The following is an 18124-nucleotide window of genomic DNA, read 5'->3' as shown; positions in this document are numbered from 1 at the left end:
TCACAGTGAAAATGGGACATGCGTAACACTGAAGCACAGGCTATTGGCTCTTTGATAGAGGTACAAATCAGCTCATGTCTGCAGTAACGTTATTTAAAACCTTTGTGGCTATTTCCTTGACGGGAAAATAATTCTCACACAATAAAATAAAACGATACATTTTAAAATGCTTAGAAAAGTCCATGGCCTACAACAGGCCCTCAATGAATGGATAGAATCCTGACTTGGACCTGAAGTCTACAAAAAGACATTTACCAATGAATGTTTCTGGTGCTTCAGAACAGGATTCAACAAACTACATCATGGGCCAAATGATAATGGGCCTGGGGAGAGTGAGGAGAAGAGAAAAAAAACAGAAGAGAAAGAGAAGGAGGTAGAAGACACAAAGGAGGGAAAGAAAGGAAATGTTAAGGACAAGGGAGGGAGGGGGAGAAGAGAGGAAAGGAAAATTCAGCAGAGACCATATGTCGTCAACCAGGCCTAGAATATTTATTATATAATTCTTTGCAAATAAAGTTTGTCAACCTCTTATTTTAGAAAAAAGAAAAAACACAAGGGTCAAATAATACCTTAAAAGTTCAGACCCTGAAAGAAATCAGTAGCAGACTGAGATAGTATCAGTTAGCTATTTCACAATAATGCTGCATAACAAAACATCCCAATTTTTCACATCTTAAAATAATCATACTGTATTTAATACATCTGTGGGTGAGCTATGCTCAGCTGGAGTGGCTCTGTTGATCTTGGCTGACTTGCTTGTGCATCTGTGGGTTGGTTGAGTTCACAGAGGGGATGTCTGCTCTACAATGTAAGTCTTGGGTGGGATCTCCTCTACTTTCTGTCACCCTCCTTAAACCAGTGGGCCATCCTATATGTGTTCTTTTTATAACAGTAACAGAGACTTAAAAACAGTGGAAATGTGCAACAGCCCTAGAGACCTAGACTGAGACCTAACACATTGTCACTTACTTCCCCTGCATGCCATTGGTCAAATCAAGCCACATAACAGACCCCAGAGTGAAGTGGCAGGGAGATGCTCTCCTCCAGTGCAAGAGCTGCCTATTCAGATGGCAAGCTTGGGAACAAGGGAAGGTGGAAAATTTGGACCAATAATGCAAACTGAAACTCAGTTCAGTATTTACTAAACACCAACACGTCCAGGCATTCTTCTAGGAGCTGGGTATTTATCAGCAAAACAAGACTGACCATCATCCCTACAGTGGGAGCTCAATTCCATCAGGATGTAGAAGAGATTTAATAGCCAAAACTACTGCTTCTTATCCATGTTGCTTTGTCTTACGGGGGACACATGGTTGGCATATCGGATCCTGGAGAGCCTGGGTCATCTGACCTTGGCCAGCTGTATGTCCCAGCACTCAGAACCGGGCCTTGGGCAAGGGAAGTGCTCAATAACAAATGAGTGAGTGAGTGTATGAGTGAATGAGGCATTTTCCACCTCTCCTTCCCAGGAATCACTGACTCTCTGTCATTTCATCTACAGACGGAAAGGAAAGAAATGACAGAATTCAGATCTCCAGATTAGCAGATGATGCAAAGCTGGGACGCAGAGCAAATGACAAGTGACAGTGAAACTGGATTTCAGAGAATTTGAATCATTTGGGCGAGAGAGTCCGCAGATGGCACATGCTGCTCAGCACAGAAAAATGGGTCATCGCTCCCAGACCAATGACAGTGCAGCCTGAAAGGCCTGTGAGAGGAGCAGAGCGATTGTGCAGCGGCTGGTCAGGAAGGATTCGGGTGGATTATTAGAGACCCTGACCCTGTCATGGCAACACCCAGGTGACCCACACCTGTGGCAGGAGGGAAAACCAAACTCAACAGGGAATTTTGTACCCACTGGGGCTGTTGACTTTGGTCCTCCCGCCAGAGGAATGAGGGCAGCCCCACCGCACAGCAGAGAGGATTTGGTGAGGCTGGCAGGTGAGCACGATGCTGCTGCCACCCTGGCACCTAAAAATCAGAGCCAGCAGAAAGTCCAGGTCTACCATGCAGGGGTGGCTCTGGGTGGCCATGGCAGCCCTGGGCAGAAAGTCAGCTCATTCCAGCCCCAGTTCTGCTTCCTGAAAAAGGCCCTGACTTCAGTTTCTTCATTAAGATATTAAGATATTTAGGGCTAAGATTGTAGCACATATGAGGAATTGGGTTCCATTCTCGGCACCACATAAAAGTAAATAAATAAAGATATCATGTCATTTACAAATTAAAAAAAAAACATTTTTTAAAGATACTAAGTTTTTTGACCCACTTCAGTTTACAGGATTTTAGGGAGAATTGAAAGCATAAAAATAAACCAGAAACTGCCAACCCTCATGCGAAATAAGGCCAACTCAGGAAAGATGAGTAGCATGTAGTGTCATCTTAAGCAAACCAATGGTGTTTTGTGTTTGGGGAAGGGATGGCATTGAATGGGCATTTAAAAAAAATGAGAATCACGAAAGACATTGTTTCCAAAGTTGAAAGTAATACAGCAAAAATTAACTGTAAGGAATGGCTTTTCAAAACTTGAGGAGTGAAAGTTTCTGAGGTCCAAGTCCTCTCAAGAGGGTAATAAACAGGGCATGGAAGTTATCCAGGAAGGTCATCGAAGCCGAATGTGAATGGGTCCAAAATGCACCAACATCTTTTGGAATGAAAGGGTCAGAAAGAGTAAGGGAGGGACAGGGGACCAAGATCAGGGTTTAAAAGGTAACATGTTCTTTTTCTCAAACAACTGTGATCTCTGACATGGGGTGAGCACAGTCAGGCTTATCCTCGCCCCAATAATTCCTGGCAACTCAGCCATGGTATTGGCACAGGTGCTGGCCCTTGGAAAGCGCTCAGCTTTCCTGTGATTTCTCTGCAGCTCTTCAGGACCCATCATCTGTCACTACTTTTATTTCCAGCCTGCCTCTATCCCTTCTGACCCTTGAGACCCTATGAGGAGGAGGAATAGGGTGTCGCCGCAGGCGGAAGCAACTTTCCATATCCACAGAGTGAAAAGCAAAACAACAACAACAACAAAATTTACGTGATCCATGCAATCTCAGAACTGGGGAGTAAAAACTGATAAATCATCTCTGTTCATAAAGCAAATTCTCCCCGACTGGCACCCAGATTGAAACAGAGGAGGAGCAGGCTCTTCACCTGGGCGCACCTGGGCCCCTGCAAATGGAGCGCCAAAGGGCTCTGAGGATTATGCAAATGAGGGCAGTATTTATACATCTGGGTGATACATCAAGTATCAGAAGGTGTCTCCAGGCATGAGTTACAAGGCCTCTAAAAGCAATGAGTCTTTTATAGGGTTGTAGATAATGGTGATTTTCCGTAAATCCTGCTCCAGTCACACAATAGGCCAAGAGCAATTAACATGAATTAAACGATCCCCAGAAAGAGGTTGCTTTGCTGACACATTGACAACCTCGAAATGCACTTAGCTTACTGACCTTCTTGAGGTTGTCTCTTCAGTTGTATCAGGGGCTCCAGGCAGGTCCCTGCTGCCCCAGACTGTTGTGCATGTACATGCATGTACACACACACACACACACACACACACACACACACACGTGTGTACCACCACTCAGTTCAAGCACAGTCCTGTAGACCTCCACCCTGAAATGTGTGCATAAGAACTGGTGGAGATTTTATTAACACAAGATTCTGACCCAGTAGGTCGGGGGTGGGCCTGAGACTCTGCATTTTTAACAAGTTCCTGGATGATGCCAAGCTGCTCGTCTTGACACCTTCACTTTGAGAAGGCACATTGTACAAAATCCCTGGAAACATCCCCCAGGTGGGGTGGCCAAGTTAGGTGTGGGAGAACAATACAAAACATCCAGCGCATTCCTAAAGTGCTGGCCTTTCTACCTGTTTTCATGATCCCGGGGAACCTGGAATGACTTCGAGATCAGCTACACTGTCTGCATAATATACTGCTTGCCCATTTCTCACCATTTGTGGGGAACAAATGGGAGACCACAAAAGGAAAGAAATGAGAAAGCACTATATTATGCAAACACTGTAGCTGATCTCGAAGTCATTCCAGGTTCTGGAATAACAATCTCTGGTAAAAGCAGAGGAGATGGAAACCAGCTTCTGAGAAAGATGAGTCCAGAAATATCTTCCCCTTCAGGTCCTCTGAGGGGAACCTGCCTTTTGGGTAGACCACCTAGGAAAAGCCATATACACCCCCATTATGAGGAACTTGGAGATGGGCCTTTTTCCAAGATGAAAGAACTAGGGGGCAAAAGAAGAGCCTTAGTGCAGCCAGAATTCCCACCCTTAGGCAAAGGTTTGCCTCTCTGTTTTTACACTGTAGGGAACAAGACAGGAGCTAGATGTAAAGGCTGGCACATAGGGCACATGCTTATAGCCCCAGTGAGTCAGAAAGCTGAGGGGGGAGGATCAAAAATTTGAGACCAGTCTCAGCTATTTAGTGAAGCCCTCGGCAACTTAGTGAGCCCCTGTCTCAAAATTAAAAATAAAAAGGGCTCAATGGTAAAGCACCCCTAGGTTCAATGCCCGGGACATACAAATAAATGAAGGTTGGTACAGGACCAATAATGTAGGCCAGAGTAGGGAGGGAGGGTCTATCCAGGCCCGAAACTCAGTGTGTGTGGGTGGACAGAAGGGGCAGGAAGAATGTGAGTAGTGAGAGCAGTAGGCAGTGGACAAGGGTCAAACATCTGGAAAACAGCCCAAAAAGTGTTGGCAGGGACTTACTGACAATAGAGTGGTGACAGCCATGCAGAGGTGACCCAAGTGGGGCAGCCAGCAGAAAGAAAGAGTGCTCGGTCTGGCTGGGACCAAGAATTCAGAGAAAATCACAGAGGGAAGGAGAGAGAATTGAGAAATCTGTCAGGGCCCATCCCAGGAGCAGATGTGAGGTTTGTGGCAGCCCCATAAAAGTGTAGGCCAATCCAGCCATAAAATTATATTATGATACGATAACGACGTGGCTGCAGAAGGCATCAGTAGCAACGTGCTGCCTGTGGAAGGCTTCCATTTTAATTCAGTAATGATGTGACTGAAATTAGAAATGTGCCCCAAAGCCACAGAATGGGGCCTCTCTTCTTTTCTTAAAGTAACCTCGAAGCAATTTTCTGATCCAAAAAAATTCAGGTGTGAAAATTCTGGGAAGGGCAGGAAAAGGGGAGCATTCACTTGGGTGGAGGAGATCTCAGAAAAGGAAGTCACCAAAGAAGCCTGGGAGAGGCCCAGGGATTTTACGCAGAGAACTCCTGGGATTCCTCAGAGACTGGAGTCATCTGACCAAGAAACTTGCCCTTGAGTCTGTGGCCTTTCCTCCTTCTTCTCCCTGACACTTCTCTGCAGCATTTTCAGTTCGACTCAAGCCAAGGCAGCTATTTATAGAGCAAGAGCCATTCTACCACAGGGTGTGGTATTTAATTTAAAGAGACGTCAAAGAGTGAGGGGCAGATGGCAGAGCAGGCAGCATGTCTCGATGACCTTGGTGGGGGCACCTGGTCCCACAGATGCATCCTGAGTATACAGATCTAGAAATGCACTCTGATGAATGAACCTTCTGATGGAGCTTCCGGGAGAAAAAGGATCCACTAATAAGCCAGGTGCCCCAGTGGATCTGTGAGTAGTTAGTGAAATGACACCTGGGAGAGACCCAGGTGATCCTTTCTGGAAAGTTGTTAACTCAAGAGACTCAATTATATATCACAGGTTCACCTGGATATGGAAGATCCTGAACTTGGAAAAAAGAAAAGGGACATGGTCTCAAAACAGCCCTTCCTTAACCCACCCCAAAAGAGAGACCAATTCTTGTCTCTCCTCTTCTTCCTTCCCATAAATTGCATGCAGACCACTCTTCCATTAACACATTTTTCCTTTAACTGTTTATTTTATTGATTTCCCAGGATTGCTGTACCAAGGTACCACAAACTGTAGCTTAAAAGCAGAAACTCATTGTCTCCCAAATCTGCAGAATGGGCGTACAACATCAAGGTTTTGGCAGGGCTATGCTCCCTCTGAAAACTGTAGGGAACTCCTTCCTTACCCCTTCCCAGTAATCCTTGGCAATACCTTAGCTCACAGCTGCAAACTATAGTCTCGGCCTTCATTGTCACAATGACGTCCTCTCAGTCACAATGGACTAGGAGTCTCCCTATCCTATATGATCTCATGGCAACTAATTAAATCTGCATCAACTCTATTTCCAAATAAGTTCTCATTCTGAGGTACTGGGGGATAGATTTCAACTTTTATGGGGGACATAATTTAATTTAATAATTTAACAGTCATTCCACAATGAGGTTCATAAACATTAAGCACCAATTAAGCACCAAAGAACAGAAGTGTTGCAGTTGCCATCAGTAAGGCAAATCCCTGCCCTCAAGGATCCCACGTGTTATTGAATTTCATATATACACACACATACACACACACACACACACCACATACATATATACACATACCTACAGGTTGTCCCTCAGTCTTTGTGGAAGATTGTTTGCAGGATCACCCATAGATACCAAAACCTGAAAATATATGTATACCCAGGTTCTACCCCAAACCAATTAACTAAAAATCCCTGGAAGAGGACCCAGCAGACTTAGTATATTTTAATAGTTTCCAAGGTATGATGGTTACTTTTATGTGTCAACTTGACTGGACTTCAGGGTGCCCATATTTGATCCAACATTATTCTGGGTGTTTCCATAGGGTGTTTTTGGATGAGTTTAACATTTAAAGATATAGACTGGATAAAGCAGACAGTCCTTTCCAGTGTGAGTGGGCCATATCCAATTAGTTGAAGGCCTGAATAGAAAATAAAGGCTGATCCTCCCCTGAAATAAGAAGGAATTCCTCCTGCCTTACTGTCCTTGAGCTGGAACATGGTTTTTTTTCTGGCTTCGAATTTCAACTGAAATATTGGCTCTTCATAGGTCTTAAGCTCTGCTGATCTTTGAACTGGAAAGACAGTATTGGCACTACTGGGCCTCTAGCTTATTTATTGCAGATGTTAGGCCTTGTCATCCTCCATAATCATGTGAGTCAATTCCTTATAATAAATCTCTTTATATGTTTATATATGTCATATATATCTTATATATGTAGGATAAATGCTTATATATCACATATTTAGATCATATGTATGTGTGTATGTATGTGTGTATGTGTGTGTTTCTCTGGACGATCCAACTAATACACCAGGTGTTTATAATATGCAAACAACATTAAGAACCACTGACCTCTAATACACAGTAAGAAAATGATTAATTCTGCCTGGGGAGGAGACTTCACAACAGCCATTGCCAAGCAGATGGGGTCAGAGGAAAGACTATTAACAAGGAGAACAAAGAAGAGAGGGTGAGAAAAAGGAAGGAGGAATTGCAGAGGAAGCTAAGATGGGCAGGTTGAGCCCTGACTCTGCCCAGCTGCAAGTGGCAAGGTTTAGTAACATAGGGAGCTATTGACAAGCTTTGGTCAAGGGAGTGATGTACCATTTTAGGAAGAGAAATCTGAAACCCCTAGAGAAGAGGGGAGGAAAGATTGAAAGTGAGGTAGACCAATAAGAATACCAGTGTAAAAGTCTACTATGGACTCAATGTTTATATCTTCCCCAAATCCACATGTGGAAGTCCTAACCCTCAATGTGATGATATTAGGAAATGGGGCCCTTGGAATATAACTAGGTTTAGGTGAGGTCAAGAGAATGAGATCTTTATGATGGTATTAATGCCCCAGCAGAAAAAGGAAAAGATACCAGAACTTCCTGTCTCCTTCTTGTGAGGACACAGCCAGAAAGCCACTGTCTGCAATTCAGGACCCCCCACCAAGAACCAAGCAAGAGATACTGCAGTCCTGGACTAGAGGGAAGCAGGGAGGTTGTGTGTGTGTGTGTGTGTGTGTGTGTGTGTGTGTGTGTGTGTGTGTGTGCTAGAGCTAGAATAAACAGAATTTTGGCATGTAGACTTGGGAAATAAGGAGGAGATGTCAAATATAACTTCAAAGTTCCTAATTTGGGTGACTGAGATGATGGTGGTGTTAAGATTGGGAACACAGGAGGAGAAACAGATTTTGTGGAGGATGTAGGAGTTTTTGTACACTTAAATTTGAGATGCCACAGGACATTTGCTAAGAGGTATCCAGTGAGCTGATAAAAATAGATGTTTGGCCCTCAATAAAGAGGTTGTACTCTTTGTTTAAAAAAAAAAAAGTTTAGGGATAACCAGAATATAAGTGATAACAGAATTCATGGGAGTAGGTAGGATGATCTAGGAAGAATATAAAAAGGGCTAGAAATAGGAGCCCAGGTACTTAACTGTTTAAGGGACACATGAGGTGAAGGAAGTTATCAGAGGCTACAAAATAGCAATTAGTGAAGCAGAGAAAAACCGGTGAGAATGGTATGATGGAAGTCTTCTGAGGCAGAGTCCAATCAGAAAATAGAAACCACACATTCAAAACAGGGGTGTTTAGTATGAAGAATTATTAAGCCATGATCCTATCATGGCGAGTAACTATAAAGATGGGAAACACTAAAGTTTATCCCCAAACTGAAGAATATCCAAGGAGGGACATACTTGAAAGGTAATTTCAGAACTCACTGCGAAATGTGTTAAGTAGAAAAGAATCATGTTTCCAAGCAGTTAAAGGGGGATGGATTTTGTATTTTCCAAATAATAATATATATAAAATAAAAGTGAATTATTGACACATCAAATATTTCAAAGATAGCCAGTAATTAAATGGAGAGAGGATGGTATGGTTGTGGAGGAGAGGGACAGGAAGAGAAAGTAGGGTAAATTATTGGCCATCCCTGGTATAAGCAGTAAATAACCCAAAATATCATATTTTATTTTAAAATAACTATGAATGTATCATGGAGCATAAGGAAAGACTGGCACAAAATCTAAAAATTTAAAGGGAGAACAGAAGAAGTGTTACCTTTAGAGTCCAGCCACCTGCATTCTTCTCCTCTGCCACTAGGGGCACTGCGGTGGGAAAGTCTGAGCATCTGGGCTCCCAGAACTTCTGAAAAAAGCAAATTCATCTGCATGAGAAAGTATTTGGAAATCTCAGCTGAACACACTACTCCATGGGGGTCTAAATTCCAAACTAGAGAAATCTAGATAATCCACTGAATTTTTTTTTTTAATGAAAAAGTAAGATTTGGAAAGAAATTTGGCAGGACTCAGCATTTCCTTATTTATTTAGAGGAAGATTATGTGATTGTGTAAACAACTTTTTCTACTATAAGTTGATAAAGGGAAAGAAACATCCTTTCATGGACCAGAGTGTGTGGCACTCTGGCCCTTTGTCGAGTCATCCCAGTGACTCTTTTGGATCAGGACTGACCTAGTATACTTTGTCTAAAAATACAGCATATCCTGCCCCTCTGAGGCCTGATTATTGAAAATGGGTCCATAACATTGCAAAACCTTTTGCTCTAGAAAACAGACAAGTCTCCTTAGCTTGTCACTTCCTTAGGGGAAGGTCCAATCATTCACACAGTCCCTATGGCTAGCAACCATCAGGTTTCCTCTCAGGGGCGGGCTGGATCTCTAAAATTCTCTCCATCTCCAAGGGTATCAGGGTCTTCAAAAGGATTGCTAGAAGGAACATTCTGCCTCACCTATTGTGACAGTTCATTGCATTGATGGCTTCCAAAGAAACACCTCTCCTGGTACACACACACACACACACACACACACACACACACACACACACACGGCAGTCATGCCTTCTTGAACTTTCCTCTGGGCTAGAACTGCGACTTGCTTTAACCAGGAGAATATGGTAGAAATGCAATTTCTACTTATGCGTTCTTGGGAGCTCTGGAGTGCTAAGAAAGATGTCCAGCTTCTCTGCTGGAGAGACCATTAGGAGAAGGCAAGGCCCTGAGTCACCCGGGAAGAGTGGAGAGAGGCCCAAGCTGACCAAGCGCACAGCTATCTGCTAGCTAAATGCAGTCCTATGAGTGATCATTGGCAAGGTCAGCAAAAGAACCATGCAGTTGAGCTCAGCCCTAATTGCAGAATCTTGAGCAAATAAAGCAGTTGTTTTAGGCCATCAAGTTTTAGGGTGGTTTGTTTCACAGGAATATTCAGCAGGGAAGGAGGGAGAATACAATTATGAATGACCCTATGAAACAGAAGTTGGCAAGAGTTGTACAATATGTCAAGGGTCTGACTTTTTTCTTTATGGCGTGATAAAATGTGGTGTTGCTAATTTTCCCCAATCTATAACTGTGTTAATCATGTCTTTTTATTCTGTATTTTGGATGCTTTAACATCTTGGGTCTTATGGACCCTTGAGGGATTGCCCCCTCCCAGGGTTAGAGTGCTCCTTTCATATAAATCAACCAATCCAGAGCCCACATCCCAACCACATTCTGTACTTGGCTATCACACTCTGTGCTTTGTTTACCTGCCCTAGTCTGTCTGCCCCAGGACCAAGTACCAGACAACTAGGAACATGCCCTATGTACCAGAGACCAACGAAATCATTCAAATTAGCCAATCCTAAACCTTATTTTTCCTTACCTATTTCCTTTGCAGAAACCACAATAAAAGCTTCCAACCACATTTCACATTTTTCACCTGCTCCCTTGGCCTTCTGACCAAATTCAGTACTTTTCCTTGTGTCCCTCCCTCCAATAGTGTGTCATAGCCCCTTCTCTTAGTACCTGGGAACATAGCAAACTATCTCTTATGACAGTTGTCTCCTGATCTGTGAACTTTGTCCTACTTGAATAAGAAAATCTATTTTTTAAAACAAGAACTTGTGAGTACAAATAAGTGGACAAATCCTATAGCAAGTTTGACTTCCTCAGGTGCCTAAGATGGAAAAGCAGAGGTGACAGGGAAGGACATATTGTTATATTGTGCCACAAAAAATAATAACTACCATTTTGAATGTTCCCATTAGTTCTCAAGACAGCTTCCAGAAATACATTTCATTGTCCCCATTATCCAGAAGTGAAAATCAATGCATACCTTAAATAAAAAGCCACCCATGGAAATAGGATTCCAACCCAGTTTTATTTTAATCCAAATGTAGAATGTGCTTTTTTCCTGATTGTCCCAATAATTTTTGGTAGGCTCACCAATGTTTTCTGGTCTTTCCTATAAGTTATACAAAGCCTTTGTAAGTTTTCTATGTTGAGTTTTTGAACAAATGAACTTTGCATTTTTTATCACTTTTTCTGATTATAAAAGTGGTCATTCTCATTAACAATTTGAAATATAGAAAAGAAATTGAATTCACTCCGACACTCAGAGATAACCATTATCAACACTTCAGTGTATGTCCTTCTATTCAGATTAAACTCACCATCTCTTATAACCCACTTTTAAAAAAAAATACTTTTTTTAGTTGTAAATGAACACAATATCTTTATTTATTTATTTATTTTTATGTGGTGCTGAAGATCAAACCCAGTGCCTCTCACATTCAAGGCAAGCGTTCTACCACTGAGCCACAACCCCAGCCCATGACCCACTTTTAACCCAAAAATATACTACAAGCATTTTACTACTTTTTAACCTAACTTTCCATTGTTAGCATAGAAATTATTCCTGATGCTTTTTGTTGTTGGGCATGGTAGCACATGCCTATAATTCCAGCAGCTTGGGAGGCTGAGGCAGGAGGATTGCAAGTTCAAAGCCAGCCTCAGCAACTTAGCAAGGTCCTAAGTAACTCAGTGAGACCCTGTCTCTAAACAAAATACAAAACAGGGCTGGGGATACGAATATGACTCAGTGGTTGAGCACTCCCAGATTCACTCCTCAGTACAAATAATACACACACACACACACACACACACACACACATATGTGTATATATACATATATATTTCTAATGTTTTGCTATTAAAGTGTTCTAATGAATATTCTCACATGTCCTTATATTTCTGTGTGAGCACCTCTGATTAATATTTTAGGATAAACTCCCAGATGTAGAATTGCCCAAATAATATTCACATATTTATGACTTTTGATACTTATTTGTCCAGCTTCCCTCCAAAAATGTTATACCTCTTCCATCTACCCCAGAATCTTTTTGAATCTTTGTTTACATAAAATAGTTTATCACTAGACATTGCTCTCTGTGTGTGCATGTGTGATTAAAACACATACAGGGTCCTTTCCATGTAAAATATAAGCAAAGTATAGTCTTTGATTAATACATGTAATTGGTAAATACAGAGACTCCTTAGACTCAGAATTTTTCTTCCAAAATAAAAATATCTCTCAAAAAAAGCTTGCTGACCTAATAGTGGAGTGACTATTGTATATTCAATCACTCAGAACTATGACACCTGACTACCAATATCGCTTAGATGACAGGCTTATATGCATCCTTCAAAATCTATTCAGATTATAGGAAACTTATACAGTAAGTCCAGAGAGGAGGCCAGTAACAGTGTGACCTACTTCTATAAAGGAAGTGTGTCTGGAAGAGGTGGCATTTTATCTGATTCTAAAGAACTAGAGAGATGTGCAGTCCCAGAATGCAAATAGAAGACTGCATCATTTCTCTGCACGACATAGGCAAAGGAATATGCTTCTTACCTGGCATGATCTCAAGTGTCCTCCAAACACATTCATGCTCTCAAATGTCACCTTCCTCATTCTGGCCTTTTGTCATGTGCCCTAAAGTCTGAGTAGTAACACCTCAGGCTTCAAGCTGAAAGGTCCCTGTTAAAATGCAAATAGATGAGCCAGAAGGGCTAACACCTTACCCCATTAGCAGCTTTAACAATTCGGCTCAAATGAGTCTATCAAATGCTTCTTAGTCACCTAAAAAGGCCCCACAGAAATGAGACCTGAATATGTGATACTACTCAGGGCCAAAGTCAGGGTAGAGTGGTAAGAAGTATCTTGGATGACCTGGGGACAGAAAGACCACTCTGATGACAGAAAGGACACATAGAACATTTTTGAGGATGCTGAGGTGAGAAGCTTCAAAGAAAGTGGTCAGTGGGGTCCAGGCAATGAATGGGACTTGTACTGAAACACTGAGTCCCTTTCTCTGCTGGTTTCCTAACCACACTGGTCTGTAGTTTCTATTCTCCACCAATAACAGAACTTTCAGCAACAATATTACTCTAGGTTGCCACACCATGCCCCACTGTACTCCAGGTGTACACAGGTAAGTATCAGAGGCAGGCCCAGCACACTCTTGGTGGCATCCATTAACAAGGCACGAGCTCTGTGGATAGCAACGAGGAGATTTATGTGTGCTGAAGGAAGGTACTAAATATAATGGCCTCTTCACTGGCACATGGTTTTGGTACTATTATGGCTTTCCCTTCATGCCTGTCACTGGATTATGGTAATTTTTTTCTAGTCATGGGTTTTAATCAGAGTTGAAGTCTCTAAGTTACTGACAGCTCGGGAGAGCTGTAACTACTCGAAGATTGACTTCACACTGTCACAAAATCATAACACAAGCAGAAAGCTTGAGGCTCTCACAAGCCTCCTCCCGCCAATTAGAAATAAAGCAACTTTCTAAACAGCGGGTTCCTTTCCCAGGCTTCACACAAAAGGGGAGGGAGACAGAGGACACCCACACCCCTCCTCCTCCTCCCAAGGTTCAAAGCAAGAAACAATGATCCTGGCAAAGGCAGTCCAAGAAGCAGATATTGCAATTTAGCTAATGGTCTCTACAGGAAGCTAGAAATCATTCCTTTGACATGCTGTGGTACTTATGCAGCATCAGGCCTTGTTCAGTCCTCCTGACCTTGCAGTAGCTCTTCACAGAGTCGTCTATGGTCACTAGTTTAAATAACCACAGCAAACCCTGAGAAGTGGGCCCTGTAGCCTTGGCCTTGAGACAGAGCCAATGGCCCCTGTGGCCTTGGCTTCTTGTCACCACATGTAATGGAAAGTCCCTCCTGACCAAATGGAACCCCAGCTGTGAGGCATCTAGGATGAGGTCAGGTATTAGGTAGAGGTCAGTAAACCTTTCCTGTCACCATGGAGAAGTCACAGGAGACTGCAGTATCAACCCTTGATGAACCCTAGATAATTCTCCTGGTTGCCACGAGGGTCCTTCCACTTCCTCCAATGGCAACCTGTCTCCCTCCCCAGTATAGTTGTCCTTAGGAATCTCATGGCCAGCATAAATTGTTCCGGCATCTAACTTCGGTTAGTCCTTTACACCCATCCAAACCCTTAATTGCCTGAGGTCCTGTTCTCCAATAACTATCACAGAAAGAGATGCCCTGAATAGATTGGCAAACAGGCAGTTGGACCATGGGTGTAGCTCAGTGGTAGAATGTGTGCCTACTATGTGCATGAGGCCCTGGGCTAGATCCTCAGAAGCATGCACACAAGAACACACAAAGACAGCCATGGGTTATGGGGCAACAATAATTCTAAAATCTCATGCTAAAACAGGGGTTTCTCATTCATGTTGCATATTCATCTCAAGTTGCCAAGGGGCTGCTCCATAGTCTGGTGGCCCAGACCACCACCAGTATCCCAGGACACCATCCTTAACTTATCATTCCTATGGGAGGAAAAAGGCACCAGAATCTTATTCTTGCAGTTAAATGAACTGGCTCAGAAATTATAATTATTACTTCTACTCTCAATTCATTGACCATAATTAGTCACATGATCTCATCCAACTGAAAAGGGATCAGAAAGGGAGCCATGGGGGATGAAGTCCCCAAAGATTCACTTTTCTGTAAAAATATTTGGTGAGTTGCATAAATGACTAACAGTGAGCATGACATGTTTATTTTACACTAAGAAGAAAAATGAAGATATGCAGAGAAAAAAGTTACCCCTCTCAGTGGTCTTTGCTAGTACAATGAAGCTTATTGTGTTCAATTCTCTAGCTATAGGCAGGAATGACCAGATAATGGGAGGTGCGGGGGGACCTCTCTCTCCAATTCATACCACATTTGTTTGAGAACTATGATTCACTCATAGTTCTCAAAGTGGTTTGCCAGAGTGAATCCAAAATTCTACAAATATGTGCAGATGATGAAAAGGATCGGTGAGAATGTACAAAGAGTATGCGAAACAATTTAAATTAGGGAGAAAAAATTAGAAGCCAAGACAGGAATCTGTATGGGAGAAAGAGCTGATGAAAATGGAGCTGGACAAGGATAATCTTTGCTGCTGGCTGCTAGCTTTCTGGAAGCATAAAAACAAAAACCAGTGTGCAGATTATTGCATCAGCCTGAACAAAGCAGTGAAGGACTGGAGCAGAGTTTGAAAGAAAGAGACATCTCAGATCACGGTGGAGGGAGGCATAATTTATGCAAAGAAGCAATGACATGTGGAAAAATGGAGATGCTTGTTGTGCTTAGACCCAGGAGAAGAGCTGAGATTTAGTGGGAAGCCTTGAAATGGCAGCAGGAAGTTGAGTTTCAGAAAATGGAAGGGCAGAAGAATCTTATTGTTGTATCCTTGCAAATACTATGTATGTGCTCAGGGCGAAAATCTGCAAAGGGAAAAGCAAACCTCAAAAATGCCAATGATGTTGTGTCGAGCATCCATCATCAGAGCAAGAGTAGGAGGGAGGAGAAATCTCAAGGATCTTTGTGGACCGAGATAGCAATTCCAGGGAAATGGCACTGTAAGGGGATCCCACACGCAATCTGTCAGCAAATTCTGTTGGCTCTACCTTCAATGCATAACCAGAAGGAGATTCATCTCACTACCTCCACCTTCCACCTCCCTCCAAGCCACTCTAATCTCTTTTCTGGGTTTTGCAGCAGCCTCCTATTGAAACACTTGTTTCCTGACTGTGTTTCCTCTGAAGTCACCAGAATGATCCTCTGAAATGTAATCATTTACATTTATATTTGCCTGAATCTCTTCTGTGCCTTCCTATTTGCTCTAGATCACAATGCCTTTCCTTGACCAAGAAAGCCCTATAGGATCCTGTCCTCTGAATCTTCTGAAACTTAATCCCCCCATCATGGCCTTTCTTACCCACTTGGCTTTGGGCATACTAGTGTCGCTGCTCCCTCTGCTAAGCCTTCTGTCCCAGGGCCACTGCACAAACTGTCCTCTCTGCTTGGGATCTCTGCAGGGCTACTCCTACACCTCCTCTGGGCCTCTGCTCAAATACCATTTTATCAGTCAAGTCTCAAATTATCTGTTCTATTTAAAAGAGAAAATCTTACCTCCACCTCTGAAGGCCTTATTCCCCTTAAACTATCATTACTTAACCAGTTTTGTGGAATTGGATTGCCACATTGTACATTTCATATTCTACCATAAGTAAGCTCCAAGAAGACAGGAAGAATTCTGGTCTGATTTGTTCACTGCTATAACCACAGAATCTGGAACAGGACCTGTCAAAAATATGAGCCCAACTAATACATGTTGATTTAACAGACTGAAATTTACCCCAGACTTATCACTGCATGAATGTAGCATCAAAAAGATATTCCAGGGACAAGGCATTTCTTTTTATTAAAATGCCTTGTGGGATTCAGGGCCTCCTCCTCTTATCTGCTATCAGCTACCATGGATACAGGTTTCTTAAAGGGGTCAAGGATGCGACAGATGCTTTACATTAGCTTTTATGTCTGCAATAAAATTAACAACAAGCAAACCTTGAGTAACGGAGCTATAATTCTGTCTTGCAATTCTGATCCAATACAGACTGTAAGAGCTTGGCTCTGGAGGCTAAAAGCTGTTTCCAGAACCCTCAATGGAATTATACCTCTGTAATTCATTTACTGTTATACATTTTATATATGTTTACAGATAAGAGCCAAAAAAATCACACAGCCAGCAAAACCAAAGATACCAAGTGGTTTTCATTTTTAAATTGCAACCATTATGTAAGATATAATATTTTGCCACACCATAGTACTTCTAAGCTAAATAAGAAATACACTTAACAGCAAGGTAAACATAATAAGATCGCTTTCTTAAAAATGAATATTGGCTTGCTCTGTCTTCAGGGATGTTATTTTCAATAGCAATATCAATTCACAAAGAAAAGTCAAGAGAATAATTATGGATTTTTAGCCAATGGGACTGATATATGTAAATAAGATCAGAGAAAGTATTGGATATACCCTTGAAAGGACTCGAAAGTTATTGTCCCACCACAGCTATTTTTCAACTATATAACCAACAACAATTCAATGAGCCTTCATCATTTATGTCCAAGTTTCTAATGAAACAAACCTCATGAAAAATAAACAATCATTCAGATGGGCTTAGAGAGGTCTGACTGAGACCAGATTTGCTTTTACTTAAGAATATTTTTCTTTTATTTATTTTTTATTTTTTTGAGGTGGGGTCTTGCTTTATTGCCCAGGTGGTCCCCAACTCCTAGGCTCAAGCAAATCTCCTGCCTCTGCCTAGGATCCTAGGAGCTGGGACTATAGGTGCACAGCACAAACCCAGTTCTATTTTAAAATAATTTAAAGTGGGCCTGGGAGTATGGCTCAGTGGCAGAATGCTTGCTTAGCATGCATGAGACCCTGGGTTTGATACCCAGAATCACACACCAAAAAAAAATTAATTTTGATTTAATTAAAAACATTCTATTTAAAATAATTTAAAGTATTCAATAAGGGTGCAGTGTCTGAAAAGTAAACTAATGAATTAATTGAGAATATTCAAAAGTGTTTAGTTAAAAAGGAACCAAGGCCAGTTGCAGGAGGTGGGCAATTGTAGTTTGGGTCTGTAAGGTTCCCCAAAGGTTCATGTGTTCCAAGCTTGGTCCCCACCTGGTGGCACTACTGGGAGGTGTGGCACCTTTGGGAAGTGGGGCCTTGTTGGAAGAGATGGGTCACTCGGGATGTGCCTTCCAGAAGGGTCTACCTTGTCCTCACCGCTGCCCCTCTGTTTCCTGGCTGCCATGTGGTGAGCAGCTTTGCTCCACTTTGCCCTTCCACCATGATGTCCTGCCTCAACACAGGCCCAGAACACAACAGGGATGACCATGAACTGAAACCTCTGAAAACGTGAGCCCAAGTGAATCTTTCCTCCTTTAAGTTGGTTTTCTCTGATATTTTGTGTTAGCTTTTTATTGCTGTTACCAAAACACCCGACAGAAGCAACTTAGAGGAGGAAAGGCTTAGTCTGGGCTAAAGGCTTCAGAGGTTCAGTCCATGGTCAGCCAGCTCCATTGCTTTGGGCCTGAGGTGAGGAAGAACATCATG

The 18124-nt window shown here is 42.3% G+C and overlaps 1 long non-coding RNA gene across 3 annotated transcripts in view; it reads right to left on the bottom strand.

Moving 5' to 3' along the window:
* The window catches only part of LOC144257125 (uncharacterized), a 139082-nt gene that overhangs the window by 89210 nt on the left and 31748 nt on the right, over nt 1-18124 (bottom strand). For all 3 annotated transcript variants that reach the window (XR_013344384.1, XR_013344383.1, XR_013344385.1), the window contains exon 2: nt 8920-9006. This is a non-coding gene — a long non-coding RNA (uncharacterized LOC144257125). The remainder of the gene's footprint in view (nt 1-8919; nt 9007-18124) is intronic.

This window comes from Urocitellus parryii, chromosome 10, assembly GCF_045843805.1.
Source record: "Urocitellus parryii isolate mUroPar1 chromosome 10, mUroPar1.hap1, whole genome shotgun sequence".
Classification (NCBI taxonomy): domain Eukaryota; kingdom Metazoa; phylum Chordata; class Mammalia; order Rodentia; family Sciuridae; genus Urocitellus; species Urocitellus parryii.
This window is presented reverse-complemented; position numbering and strand designations above follow the sequence as displayed.